Below are 14,631 nucleotides of genomic sequence, written 5' to 3'. Positions count from 1 at the left end.
ACTACTTCAAACAATGCGGTAACATGTTTATTATATTGAATGATAGTTTCCGTGTGTGGTCGAACTATAATTGTATATGATGTTTATATGATTTATTTAGAATTGTATGGTTGCATATGTTGTTTATATGTTTTATTATGAATTGTATTTGTAAGGAAGAACCGTGTTATCGCGTGGATTGTGTCTTTTTATATGAGTTAGGTTATGGGGACGTAACCTTCTCTTTAGGGGGATAAAATGTGACAACCCGAGTTTACTCAGGTCTATTTGAGTTAGCATAGATTTTACTAGTTATGAATATGAGTTATATTATGAGTATGAGTTATACTATGCTAATTATATGTGATGTTAGGTGTCGTTGATTGTAGCTGGTGCGAACTTCGGGGATGAATTTTTTTTAAGGAGGAAAAAGTGTAATACTCCATATTTTAGTTGGAGTACTCGGTCGAGTACTTGGTTGGTACTCGATTGAGTGTGTGTTACTCGGCCGAGTGCACTTGACCGAGTAAATCGGTTCAGCGAGTTAGACGGTTTATTTGTTGTTTTGACCAAGGGTTTTGTTATAATGCTTAAGTCTTTTCTAATTTCATTTTAACATCCCAGAATCCATTTTCTAAACCTAGAGAGAGGGATAGGAAGAAGAGTGTCGAGCCTTTCATTGGATTGGATATTTCTCACCTTTTCTCACCACCACTCGGCCGAGTAGTCCATACTAGGTCGAGTAAAAACTACGTAAGTTTCTTCTCAACTCACTTATCCCCTTTCTAAGGTCTTCCGTGGTCAAAAGGTCGGTCAAAGGGTCCTTAAACAGGGTGGGTATTACAGCCCAGCCCGCGAATATACGTCTTTCAGGTCGGTAATAACTCCAGTTGGTAACCTATTCATGATCTTGGGTGCCAAACCATTCTCGAAACAAAGAGCCAAACCCCGCTGCCCGAGCTGCATGTCTTCTACGTAGCATCACAACTCAAGGAACAGGTGATAGTACTCTGTAACAGTCATGTCATCAGACATGGTGAAGGAATCAAACTCGGATCTCAACTTGTGACGGATGTGCTCCGACATGAATTTATCCCTCATTGCGCTCTTCAGACCTGCCTATAGTATAGCACCGAGACCCTTATCCCTGTAGTATGCCCTTGCATCTTCCTTCACATTCTGTCACCAAACTGCAGCCTCACCCCTCAGGTATTACACCACCTGCTCAACAGCCAACTCCGGCGGACACTTCACAACCTCGAGGAGACTCTCCATCTCACGGTGCCAGTTATCAAGCAGCTTAGGTTCTCCGGTGCCCTCGTAAGTGGATGGGTTGAAGCGGGCAATGATGGTGCTCAGGTGGGTTGCATCCACCAGTTTCTCACCCCCCTTACCCACATTCTTAAGAGCCTTTAGGAGTGCTTCCTGCTGCTCGATCATACGGGCTACCTCATATGTGGTCATCTCAGATGCTTGGATATACGTTGCTGACCTCTTTGTCTGAATTTTGAGCTGATAAAAGCAAGGAAATGTAAGCACATAGCCTACGGCTCAAAATAAACATAACCCTCCGCCAAAGAAGTACTCAGCCGAGTATGGTGGGATACTTGGTCGAGTATGGACTACTCGGTCGAGTATTACTCATACTCGGTCGACTGTTCCACTCTAGTAGACAACGTCAAAAACACAGAAAACATACTCGGTCGAGTATGGACGATACTCTGGCTAGTATGCCTCACTCGGTCGAGTATGCTCTATTACTCGGTTGTGTGATCACAACCAGTAGCTACTGCTACCTACACCTCAAACAACACTTGGTCGAGTGCCTGGTTACTCGGCCGAGTACCCTCTTCTCGGTCGAGTACCCGCGCTGCTCGGCCGAGTCATTCCAAAAACGAGCTATAAACTATCGCTATCATACGTAACCGTGCTTTTCTATCAAGATAGTTACATATGCACAACTACCCCTTTAAAAGCCACGTAGTAAACATTTAACATGCTCAACATATTTCATGCTCAAGATCTAACATATACAAATTCGCAATTCACCTTTCATATACTACCACGTTCCAATTCTTTCATCATTTCGTGCAACAATTTCATAAGATTCAAGTTACAAGTACTACACACACATGACTCAAACTTACAACAGTTCCCAAGACTTTCCCAGGTGACTCGCTTGAGATCATAAGGGCCTCAATGCGACTTCGGGACGTCTCCCAAGTCTTTGCGGTAGCTCCAAACAACTCTCCCCGGGTTCATATTATTTAGACTCTCTATGTTCATTAGGTTCATTACTTTTAGGTTCCAGAATCGTCGCTCTTATACCACTTTGTGACACCCCCACATACCAAGGTGCCTTACCAGGACCACCCTAGCATGAGAGACCATCACCATATCGATTGCCCGAGGTTAGTATATCAAAGTTACCAATCCAAAACACAATTATTAATGTATAACTGATTAATTTTTACATGTTCCAAAATCCAAAACCAAAATAAAGGCTACTAATGTTCAACAACTAAAACTGAATGATAAATCTCATGACGGCGGAAGCTAGACTCGAGTGATAACTCCCCATCTCGTCCCCATAGCTAGCAAACATCGTCACCTGTCACAATCTGCTCACCATCCCCAAATGGATCACCACAGATTTTATAAACAATAACGGGGTCAATTACTCTATAATCAACATAAGACAATTACGAAAAGATAAACAACTAATCATCATCCACCTCCAACTCCCAATCACAACATGAAACCGACTACACACTAAAGTGTGTAGCCCTGCGAGTGGGGAACCGCAGCCGTACCCACCTAAACCCCCGCTCATCAACGAGCGATAACCCTGTCCATTAATGTGCACATCTTCTCCTTTGGCGGGTTCCATAGAGGGCGAAACTAGGGCGTGAAGCCACTCCCGCAAGGGACTCCACTCAGCCGAGGACGCACCCCGCGAACATCACCATCAACCATCACAACTCCAACACCCAACTCCAAATCAACAATCAGCAGATAATCACAATATCAATCGTACAACAATCACAATACAATCTTAAATCAACGAACAGTAAACCGAGTAGGGAAACCCTACCTTAGCACAACTGCAATGAGATACAGAAGCAAGCAAGAAAGGCTCCTCTACAAATTCTCCACCTAACAACAATCACATAATTCCAATTACTACATTCAAAAATCCCTTTCCCCTAAATCACAAATTAGGGCAAAACCCTAAAAGATAAATCAATAGAACTTATGAAATCAAAGGCTTACCGACACATTAGACGTAATAAAGGATGAACTAGACTCACGAACGATCCGCGCACTTGAGAGAGAGATTTTGAGAGGATTAGAGTTACGTTGTATTGCTTAGGTTTTGTAAAAATGATTAGAAACTGTAAAACGCGTCTTAAATAACTCTAATCCTTTCTAAATCAAACCGCGGAATTAATATCCGTCAGACCGGATACTCGGTCGAGTATAAAGTATACTCGGCCGAGTATTCCTGGGCAGTAAACTGTCCAGAAACACACGACACACTTACTCGGCCGAGTAAGCCATATTCGGCCGAGTAACAGACTTAGAAAACCGTGGTATTACAATGATTGTAAGAACCCTTTCTTTCCCTATCTCTCATGTATAGTTGCATTTATGTAGTTACCTCATGACTAAACCCTTTTCTTCCTACATTAGCAATGGTGTTTAAAATCGGTTTGGGGAGGTTCAACCATGAAGTGACATACATCATAGTCAATCATATAGTATAGCTTGCATTATAATATATCTCACATGTCTCATATAGTTAGTTGCATATAGTTAAATTTGCATTCTTGTATAGTCATTAATGACCAAACCTCATTTTTCCTACACTAAAAATAGTGCTTAAATCGGTTTGGGGAGGTTTGATCATAGGTGAGAACATGCATCATTTAGTGTAGTTTAGATTACATTCATTTGTTATATATGTCATATAGAATTGCAATTATTTAGAGCATGCATTCATTCATATCATATCATTGCATTTGCACTTCAATTTCCAAAAAAACTTTAAAAACCCCAAAACACGTATTTTCTTTTCATTCCTACTCCTACATGTACATTGAGGAAAATGTCCAAAATAAAGTGGGGGATGAGAATTTATATTCCAAACACATACAAATTTGAATTTTTTTTGAAAAATCCCAAAATATGTTCTTTAAATTTCATAAAAAAAAACCCATAAAAATTTAAAAATTTAAAAATTCCAAAAACGTGTTCTTTCTTTGTAGCATAAAATTGTATATATTTTTTTGTTTGTCACTCTTATCACATTAGAACGACTATACCACATTCAAAGCATGAGCGATATAGAAGACCTCATGGTATGATCTTTTCAAATCTCCTTCCTCCTTCTTATATGTTAATGACAATGTGGCTATCTTTTGATCGATGCGGTATGAACCTATGTGTTATTAAGAGTTTGCATTTAGTTTACATGGCATAGTAATTGATAGAAGCATATGCATTAAAGTTATATATATGTTAGTTGCATCATGACATGTAGTTTGCATGGTAGAATTTTTTTTGTGAAAATGCCTATTTGGGAAGCTTGACAAGTGTATATAAGGCCCTTGTAGATAATTTTTCTCCTTGACACTTTGTTTGCTAGAATACTGTCAAGACACCCTAGGATATGTCATACTAGTATCTTTTGCCCCATGGTCTAAGGCCTAGTCAAGAGTGCCTTGTGGTGTGATAACTCATTGGTCACCGTTTATTCCAAGGTGACCTTTGAAGCCATGCAACCGTTAATCCACTTTTATCATCATTTTGTCAAACAAAAAGGGAATGGGCACAAAATATCAAATTGAGTTCAAGTACCAAATCAAAATCAAATGTTTGAAAATTGTATAAATGAACTGATCAGCAAAAATAGACTCCTATGCTTTTATAGAAGTACCCTTGCCACAAATGGGGTAACTTTGAAAAATGTTCAAAAATGCAAAATTGAAATTACCAAGTATCAAAATGCCAAACAAAAATGGCAAGAAATGCTCTTAATCGTCAAATGCTACAAAAATGGAGGGAAAATAAACCCAAAAGCAAACAACTATCAAGAAACTCATACACTTTGATTCCTTTATCCATTGATGATCCTACTTTTGTTTTCTAACACCATAGGGATTTGGCTCTTGACAAAAGCATTTAGCAATTGTGGACGAAAGTAGCGTAGTTTAATTAACATAACTTGGAGGTGACTTGTTTTTATCCTCTTGGACTTAGTAACTAGGAGAACTAATATCTATGATGGAGTGTGTGCCCTTAAATTGCTTCCTCTTATGGAGGATTTCCGCCACTTAGATGAGGAAAGTGGCTATTCTTTTGAAGATGCATCCTTTTACTTGTTTCTGTGTGCTTAAATGATTAGATGCATCGCCATTTTGGCAAGCCTAACCTTGCCTTGCAAGAAGGAATCTTACCTCATCGATGTCTTGTTCTGAGTTGAAGGGGCGGAGTGAGACCCGCTAATTGTCTCACATTGGTTATAATGTTATTAGGATAGTTTAAATAAAGGCCTAGTTTTAGTTACCTCTTTACTCGGGACGAGCAATGGTTCGGTTTGGGGATATTTGATGTGACTCGTATTTACGCACATTTAGTCCCCTAACTAGCCTAGTTCCTATACTTTTTAGTATGTATTAGGGTCATTTATTGTCGTTAGCTTCCTTCTATGCATATTCTATGAGGTTTGGTGTCCTTTGTAGGAGAAGAGCACTAACTTGGCTAGATGGAGTAAAGCGGAGCTAAATTGATAGCATAAAACGACCAAGCACCGAAGAGAAGACTAACACTAAAGGCCTAAGACAATTGATGCGTGTCATTTATATGATGTTTTACACCCTATTTTACACGCATTTCAGAGCTCAATTATGTAGTCTAAAACTACTATTTGCCCCATTTCGTCTACTTTCGTATTTTTATGTAATATTGCAGATTTATGCGGAAATGAGTAGATATTGAGCTAAATCCGTCCCTGAGTATCTTGCATTGCATTTGACGTGAAGTATTTACTTAAGGAATGAGCTTGGTGCGCATTTCGAGGCCTGAAAGATAATTTTATGAAGAATTAGAAGCGGACTATCAGCTAAAGCAGTCGATCGACTGGCCTTCATGGTCGATCGACCAACCCACGAGTTCCAGTAGCTACTGTTCAGCGAAGAGCAGTCGATCGACTACCTTGCATGGTCGATCGACCAAGCCGCTAATTCTGACGTGAATTAATAGAACGAGAATTAAGAAGCCCATAAGTAGTTAGGTTTTCAGGAATAAGTGTTACGTATATTCCTATATAACGTAGCTTAGGTTTTCAGAATCATTATGAAGTTTTAATCCCGTTTTATTCAGTTTTCAGTTTATCATCAAATTTTAGGGTTCATTAGTTAGAACAATTTCCTTCAATAAAAGTTACTTTCGCTTTCGGTTTTGATCTCTATTCCTGCTTCCATTTGGTAATCTTCTGCTCTTATTTTCATTTTATTACTCTGTTTGCTCATAGTATAGAATTGCTATCCTAGTTTCCCGAAGCCGAAATTATCGTTTTATGTTATTTGCTTGTTTAATTATTTCAATCATGAATTCAGTAGTTTTTTTCCTTAATCTCATTGTTGTTTTCGTCGTAGTCATGAGTAGCTAAATACCTTGTGCTAGGATGTAGGGAATCTGTAGTGGCATTAGAATAGCACGACCTAAATCGCGCCGTGGTCGATCGACTGGGTTCCCTTGTCGATCGACTGGCCACGTGAGCTTTATTTCGTTTTAATTAATTTAATTGCTATGTTTGACGAATCGAGTGCACACGACTAGTTGAATGTTTTGGAATTGACCGACCCAATAAAGATCGAAAGATAGGGCAGGAAAATAGCCTACCTAAATAAGACGACTAGATTAATGGGATCGAAAGATGAGTTAATTTAGCCTTTTTAGTCACTATTCAGGACGAAAGTTAGTATTAGTGATATTAGGGACCTGTAACGAGATCGAAAGATGCTACCTGTAAGAATGGACCGAGAGGACTTCTTATTTTCCCGTCTCACGTGTTTGTTTTAGACCTACCTAGTACACTGCCACCGAAACTACAGTGAACCGACAATCTTAGCACCCTTTTAATATTTGTTTTATCCGTTTATTTAGTTTATTGTCTTTTATTGCCCTTAGCTATAGACCAAATCAAATCAAACCCCCACATTTGTTACCTTGGACTTAAAATTAGACAACTAATAATTGCATCGCCTCCCTGTGGTTCGACCCTGTTACCACTAGCTTCTGTTAGTTTTAATAGGTATTATAAATTTTATCTTTGGTGCACACAACGACGGGCATAAACAATAAAACAAGGAAATGGGCAATGATAAAGGACTCCCTCGGCTCCTCAATGATCCCCATGGATCACGAGGCAGCTAAGCAAGAAGAAGAAGAAAAGACCTTGAGAACGGGTGACCCAAAGTCGGTCCGGGCATCCCCAAGCTCTGGACGAGCGTCCCCCATGCCAGGTCGGGCGTCTCCCCATACAGCATGTTTATCTTCGAGCAATATGTCGAGCGTCCCTTCTTAGGACTTGCAAGGCTTTGAATGTAAATTAAAGGGTCTAATCGTTATTAAGCCCTTAGTTAACCTAATCCTTATATCACTATATATACTCTCTTTGTAATAAATTGAGGATGAAGTCCTCTGAGTGGGAATCAAGCTCTCTTAGAGTAGATTAAGTTCCCTTATATTAAATTAGGAGTAGATTAGAATAGATGAACCTTTAATCATTCCATAAATTAGGAGTAGATTAGAATAGATGAACCTTTAACCAGGGGAGGACAGAAAATTCGAGCCAAAGCCTTCTTATATTAACTTGGTTGAGAGGAACCAATTCGGGGGAGCTGCAAATGAGGATGCAGCTAAGCACATGGAGACATTCATCGATTATTGTTGTTCCATACCCCCACCAACCGGTGTGACCCAGGACCAGGTGAAGGAAACTATGTTTATATTCTCTCTTCGTGATGCTCCAAGGGAGTGGTACAGAGAGTTGGATCGAGCTGCTAATGGGATCACTGACTGGAATTCTTTGGCCCTAGCATTCTACAAGAAATATTTCTCTACCTCGAAGACTAATGCCATTAGAGCTCAGATCACGAGCTTTAAACAGGGTCCTGATGAGAACTTTCATGAGGCGTGGGTCCGTTTCAAGAAGCTGGTGCGAACCATTCCGCATCATGGGTTCGAAAATGGAGTCTATGCAATCAATTTTATAATGGGCTCTATGACGATCAGAGAGCTATCCTGGATGCGGCAGCTAGTGGAAGATTCCAGGAGAATGTTGGAGAGACTAAGGGGTGGAAAATTATTGATGATTTGGCCACCCATAAAGCTGAGTATGGGAATTCCAAGGGAAATCAAAGGAGGAGTGCTGAATCCCCTTCTGTAGCTGCACTAGAGGCTCTTACGGCAAGGTTTGATAAGTACGAGTTAGGAGGAGCTTCAAAAGGAGGGATCTATCATGTTAATGCTGTTTCAGACGGTCCTTTCGTCTGCAAGAGATGTGGAGGAGAAGGACATGTTTCAGACAACTGTCCTAATCCCTATGAGTCTTGTGCTGCCTTTCAACATTATAGGCAGACAAACACTTATTTTGAGCCAAATACCCATCCTAACTTGAGGTGGAGTAGTCAAAATGTCCTGAATCAAACTCCACCTCCACCTCCACCTCCACAGCAGCAGCAGCAACAGAATTATGTTCCCCCTCATAAGCAACAACAGTTCCAAAAGCCTCTGTATGTTCCTCAGCAGCAACAGCAGTCCTAAGGCTCCAAATTTGCCGAATTGAAAAACTTGTTGCTGAAAGAGTCTCAAGCTAAAGAGGTCGGGATGAAGATGTTAGAGAGCCAAATTGCTCAATTAGCAAGCAAGAATACAACTCGAGCTCCGGGATATTTACCGACGCAGACGGATCAAAAGGAGACCCTTAATGCCATTACTTTGAGGAGTGCGTCTACCTTTGATGGACCCGCTATGGTTGAGGATGTCGCTGGAAAAGATGAGGCGGAACCGAGTAAGAAGAAGGCTAGAACGAACAGTGGAAAGAAAATGACGATTACCAGGTATATCGGTCGATCGACTGATATACCCAGTCGATCGACCAGTCCACGAGATACAGTAGCTTCTAGTCCTGTAGATGTCAGTCGATCGACTGACCTACATGGTCGATCGACTGACAACGCTGCTGATGGCGAGTCTTTTCGTCCTCCAATGCCAGACAACTTGAGGGACCACTTGTTTCGGGGTACGACGACTCCGAAAATATTGAGGCAAGACCCAAATGTTGATGGGTCAGTCCAGGTTCCGAAATATGACCCGATGATGATTAATGGATCATTTTTGAGACGGTCTAAAAAAGGGTCAAGCTACAACAAAAATAAGGTAGTGGATTTTCAGCCTAAATCCACCGATGCTGGCATGAGAGACCTAGAGGAGAGGGCTAAGTTACTTCTTTCAGCCCCCTATCCGGAGAGATTGGTGCCGACGAAGGAACAGGTATCGTTTAATAAATTTGAAAATGTTATTCGTAGCTTAAACGTACAAGTTCCTTTTCTTGAGTTAGTTAATCAAGTGCCTGCTTACATGAAATTTATGAAGCAACTTTTATCTAAGAAGAAATCACTTGAAACTGTGCATACTATCGCATTAACTGAGGAGCCATGCTCTTATTTGACCCACACTGCACCCCATAAGCTAGAAGACCCAGGTAGCTTTCCCGTTCCATGTAGTATTGGCACCTTTTCTATTGAGAAGGCCTTATGTGACCTAGGAGCCAGTATTAGTGTAATGCCCTTGAGTCTTGCTAGGAAGTTGAAATTGACTAGGTTTGCAGTCACCAACATGACAGTACAAATGGTTGATCGATCTGCGGTCCAGCCTATAGGAGTCTTAAAGGACATTCCTGTGCAAATAGGAAAGTTCTTTTTCCCTGTTGACTTCGTTGTACTAGATATGCCTGAGGATGCCCACATTCCTATCATATTGGGTAGACCGTTTCTGCACACTGCTGGTGCAGTTATAGATGTTGGCTCAGGTACTCTGACTTTTAAAGTAGGGAAGCATTCCATTGTCTTTGCCCAGACGGCTAAGAAGAAAGACCCCATGTAGCCAGTCACTTGTAATACGGTTTCTGAGAAGAAATCTTATTTTGTGCTTCCTGACATTCATGTTTCTATGCCTGTTTCTGCTATAACACCTCCACCCCAGATTGGGAGCAAATTGGAGGAAGATTCTTCTATTTTGGATTTTGTAGGAGCTGGTTTGGGGAAGGAATAGCCGTATGTTGCTCCAGCTGTGAAGGAGCCAATCGTTCAAAGAGGCGGTCTAGGATGTCTTAGCTATGGCACTGATGAGGAGCCCGATGATGAGCCAGTCAAGGCGACGGAGTCCGACTTGGATTCTGATGAGCCAGAAGAGGTCATTGATTGGGGAGATGCTGAAGCCGTTGATCCGTTGAGTTTAGCGAATGTTGGAGTTGAAAAGAGTGCAGCTGAGGAGATGAGCACTTTAGAGGCTACCTCTTGTAGCCAGAAGCCGAGCAAGTGGGCCATTCCGTGGCCGTTCTTGATCAACTATTAGTTGATCAAATACTTTACAAACATTTTATTGCTTTCGTTAAACTCTTTTTATTGCTTTTGTGTGCGCGAGACTTCACATTTTAATAAGTTTGCTTAGGATTTTATACACTTTAGACTTTGCTTTGGGTTTTGCGCAATTTTAGGCGCGTTATTGTGTGTATTTACAGGTTTATAGACCTTGATAGCTCAATTTATTGAGCTAATTGAAGGAAATCAGAAAGTTACAGCAGGTTTTCCAGTCGATCGACTGCCCCTTATGGTCGGTCGACTGAGTTGCGATTTCCAAGAGCTTCTGTTCCCGTTCACCTTGGTCGATCGACTAGGTAATGTGGTCGATCGACCGCTTTCGCTGATGTACCTGTTTTTCGATCGTTCCGCTGCTGAGTTTGGTCGATTTGCGAAATTGAGGGAGTCTTTTGTCCACTTTTATCTCCAACTCATTTTTGTTTTCTTCTGTTTCTTTATTTTCCACATAATTTTGCGCTTCATAAATTGCCTTCTCGGAATTACACGTGGTATTATTTGTCTTTTCAGGTACTTATTGGTAGCACTGCTGGCTACTGAAACCTCCTAGCTCACGCTGGTTTGGGGAGGTTTCCTTTTGTTACGCTTAAAGTCTTGTGAGTTTCCGAGTTCTTACTTCATGTCTTATGTAGTTAATTTCATGCAAATTTCCGTTTTCCTTTTATTTCATTACATGATTTTGCACAATGGGGACATTGTGTGATTTGGTTTGGGGAAGGGTTTTGCGTTGCATTCATTCTGTTTTGCATTCACGTTTAGTTTTTGTCTTGTATTGTTTATTTCATTTCTCTTATATATACATAAAATTCAAAAAAAAATTGCAAAATTTCAAAAATTTCAAAAAATTGCATGTTTATTTTAGCATGTAGGTTGAGTCGGAACGGTAGTATTTCAATGATGATATTGCATTTGCATCTGTTTTTGCCTAAGCCTTGCTTAATTGACATGTTATTAGTAAAATCGTATATGCATAGTCTACGAGTTTTCGTTAAATTTCTTGCTGAACTTGAGACTTGACTTAGATTTTTGGCAACCTACTTATATTTTCTGAGGTTTAGACCCTATAACTGGTGACATTCATGATCAGTTTACTTAGGATTGTGAGTAGTCACTCCTTATGAGACATGTTACATCAATGTGCATAAATATGAACTTGATCTGCTTAATACCTATATGCATTCAGTTTGTGGTTAGTTGACACATGTGGAAGAGGTCCCCTTTATTCATTTTTTCCATAAGCTCCACACTGCCAAAAATAGCCTTTTTGTCCCGTTAACTACATCCTACATGTAGCCTGCCTTTGTCAAGCTAGTAGTTTTGTTGTTGGGATTGTCACTTCATTTTTGGCTGCAAATGCTCTTTTGAGATGATGTTGGGAAGACGAAAAAGGAAGGAAAGGAAGAAGAAAAGAAATATAGAATTGAAAAGAAAAAAAAAGAGAAAAAGGAACGCATGTGTACTGTAGAGGACAGTCGATCGACTGGCCTCATTGGTCGATCGACTGATGCCCGAGAAGAAAAAGAAAATCAAATCGCATAATTCAAAGTCTTTATTAAATGGCGATTTTTGCTCCCATGTTGCATTCATATCTTATGGGGAGTTGATTAACTATGGAGATTGTGAGATTTGTGCTTGCTATTAGCATTCGTTTTGTTGGAATTTTGAGCAAGAATTGGATGTTGTCATAATTTGGTTCCCTTAGTTACTAGCTTGGCTTTTAACTCTGTTTTTGTCCAAATTCATCTTAGCCTCTTCTTACCCATTACCAAACATATCCATATTTACCTCGGCATGTGTCATGGTCTTCTGTTTGGTTGGAATGCATATGCACGGTTGTAGAGATCATTTTCATATTAGATTGCAGGCATGTCCTTATAAGTCGTAGTAAGGCGAGAGTCTTTATAATATTACTTCTTTCTATCCTTTACATATACTCACCTGTATTTATTGAGTGATCTGAGCGACCCGTGAGAGTCCAATTTGATAAGTCTCTACAGTTGACGGTTCAGCAGTTTTTAACGACTACATAACTCGTTTGCATGATTCACATTGCTAATTGATTGTTGGTTGTTGCATTAAATTAGTTTAGGCTTTACAGTTTGCATTTCGCTCTGAGATTGAACTCGTTCCATTAGGTTTTAGGATCGAGTCTAGTTCTTGCTTGAGGATAAGCAAGGGTTTGGTTTGGGGAAGTTTGATGCGTGTCATTTATATGATGTTTTACACCCTATTTTACACGCATTTCAGAGCTCAATTATGTAGTTTAAAGCTACTATTTGCCCCATTTCGTCTACTTTCGTATTTTTATGTAATATTGCAGATTTATGTGGAAATGAGTAGATATTGAGCTAAATACGTCCCTGAGTATCTTGCATTGCATTTGACGTGAAGTATTTACTTAAGGAACGAGCTTGATGCGCATTTCGAGGCCTGAAAGATAATTTTATGAAGAATTAGAAGCGGACTATCAGCTAAAGCAGTCGATCGACTGGCCTCCATGGTCGATCGACCAACCCACGAGTTCCAGTAGCTACTATTCAGCGAAGAGCAGTCGATCGACTGCCTTGCATGGTCGATCGACCAAGCCGCTAATTCTGACGTGAATTAATAGAATTAGAATTAAGAAGCCCATAAGTAGTTAGGTTTTCAGGAATAAGTGTTACGTATATTCCTATATAACGTAGCTTAGGTGTTCAGAATAATTATGAAGTTTTAATCCAGTTTTATTCAGTTTTCAGTTTATCATCAAATTTTAGGGTTCATTAGTTAGAACAATTTCCTTCAATAAAAGTTACTTTCGCTTTCGGTTTTGATCTCTATTCCTGCTTCCATTTGGTAATCTTCTGCTCTTATTTTCAGTTTATTACTCTGTTTGCTCATAGTATAGAATTGCTAGACTAGTTTCCCGAAGCCGAAATTATCGTTTTATGTTATGTGCTTGTTTAATTATTTCAATCATGAATTCAGTAGTTTTATTCCTTAATCTCATTGTTGTTTTCGTCGTAGTCATGAGTAGCTAAATACCTTGTGCTAGGATGTAGGGAATCTGTAGTGTAGGTGGCATTAGAAAAGCACGACCTAAATCGTGCCGTGGTCGATCGACTGGGTTCCCTAGTCGATCGAATTGTAACACCCCGTAATTTCGGACCATTATTATTTTGCGGAAGTAATTTATTAATCAAGTAAAATTTGATATTAATGTATTTGAAGTAATAATAATTCAAAGAAATATAATTTTATTATATTTTGAAGAAAAGTATTTATTTTGATAGTTTCGAAATGTTTAAAAATAGTTTAAACCGTGTAAAAACCTTTTATTTCGAAATAAGGGCATATCGGAGAAAAATGACAACTCTATTGAAAATTGGGCAAACGATTATGGAAATGGGTCGTATGAGTATTCAATTTTCTTGTAATCTCGTGTTTAAGAACTTTGGTCTTGTCGGAATTTGCATTTGACAAGCGGTTCTAATTATTATCGAAACGAGCCAAAACCGACTCGTAAAATCCCGACTAAAACCCGCTCCCTTCCTCTTTTCCTCTCCTATCCCGCGGCACCCCCCCCCCCCCTTTCCCCCTTTCCTTTTCATTTTTCTTTTTCTTTCTTTGTCTATCTTCATCATCTTGGATGTTCTAAAGTGTTCTATCAACAAAAACCACCATTTTTCTACAAAATTCAAGCTAAAATCATCATAACTTCCTCATTTCTACTTCAAATTTCACAAAATTTATATTTTCGGAATCCTCTCTTCAAGATCTACGTCCTAGTATGTTTTAATTTCAGTTTTCTTAATGTTGTTTTAAGACGAATTTGGGTAATTTCGGTTTTTTGTACTTATTATTGTGTTTTTATTGTTTATTTAGGTGAAGAATTGGAAGACGAGTTTGGGGACTCGTATATTGTTGAAGATAGTGGCTAGTTGTGTGTTAGGGTTTGGTATTCAAGGTGCTAATTGCTTATTTTCTAGCTTAAGGTAACATATTT

The 14,631-nt window shown here is 39.6% G+C and overlaps 1 non-coding gene across 1 annotated transcript; it reads right to left on the bottom strand.

Annotated features, from left to right (window-relative positions):
- Positions 1-8,122: 8,122 nt before the first annotated feature.
- Positions 8,123-8,229, bottom strand: LOC141603947 (small nucleolar RNA R71). The gene has a single exon (XR_012525781.1). It is a non-coding gene; the product is annotated as a small nucleolar RNA R71 (small nucleolar RNA).
- Positions 8,230-14,631: the final 6,402 nt, after the last annotated feature.

Source organism: Silene latifolia, chromosome 9 (genome assembly GCF_048544455.1).
Source record: "Silene latifolia isolate original U9 population chromosome 9, ASM4854445v1, whole genome shotgun sequence".
Lineage (NCBI taxonomy): Eukaryota > Viridiplantae > Streptophyta > Magnoliopsida > Caryophyllales > Caryophyllaceae > Silene > Silene latifolia.
The sequence above is the reverse complement of the archived record's forward strand: the minus strand, read 5'-3'. Positions and strand labels throughout refer to the sequence as shown.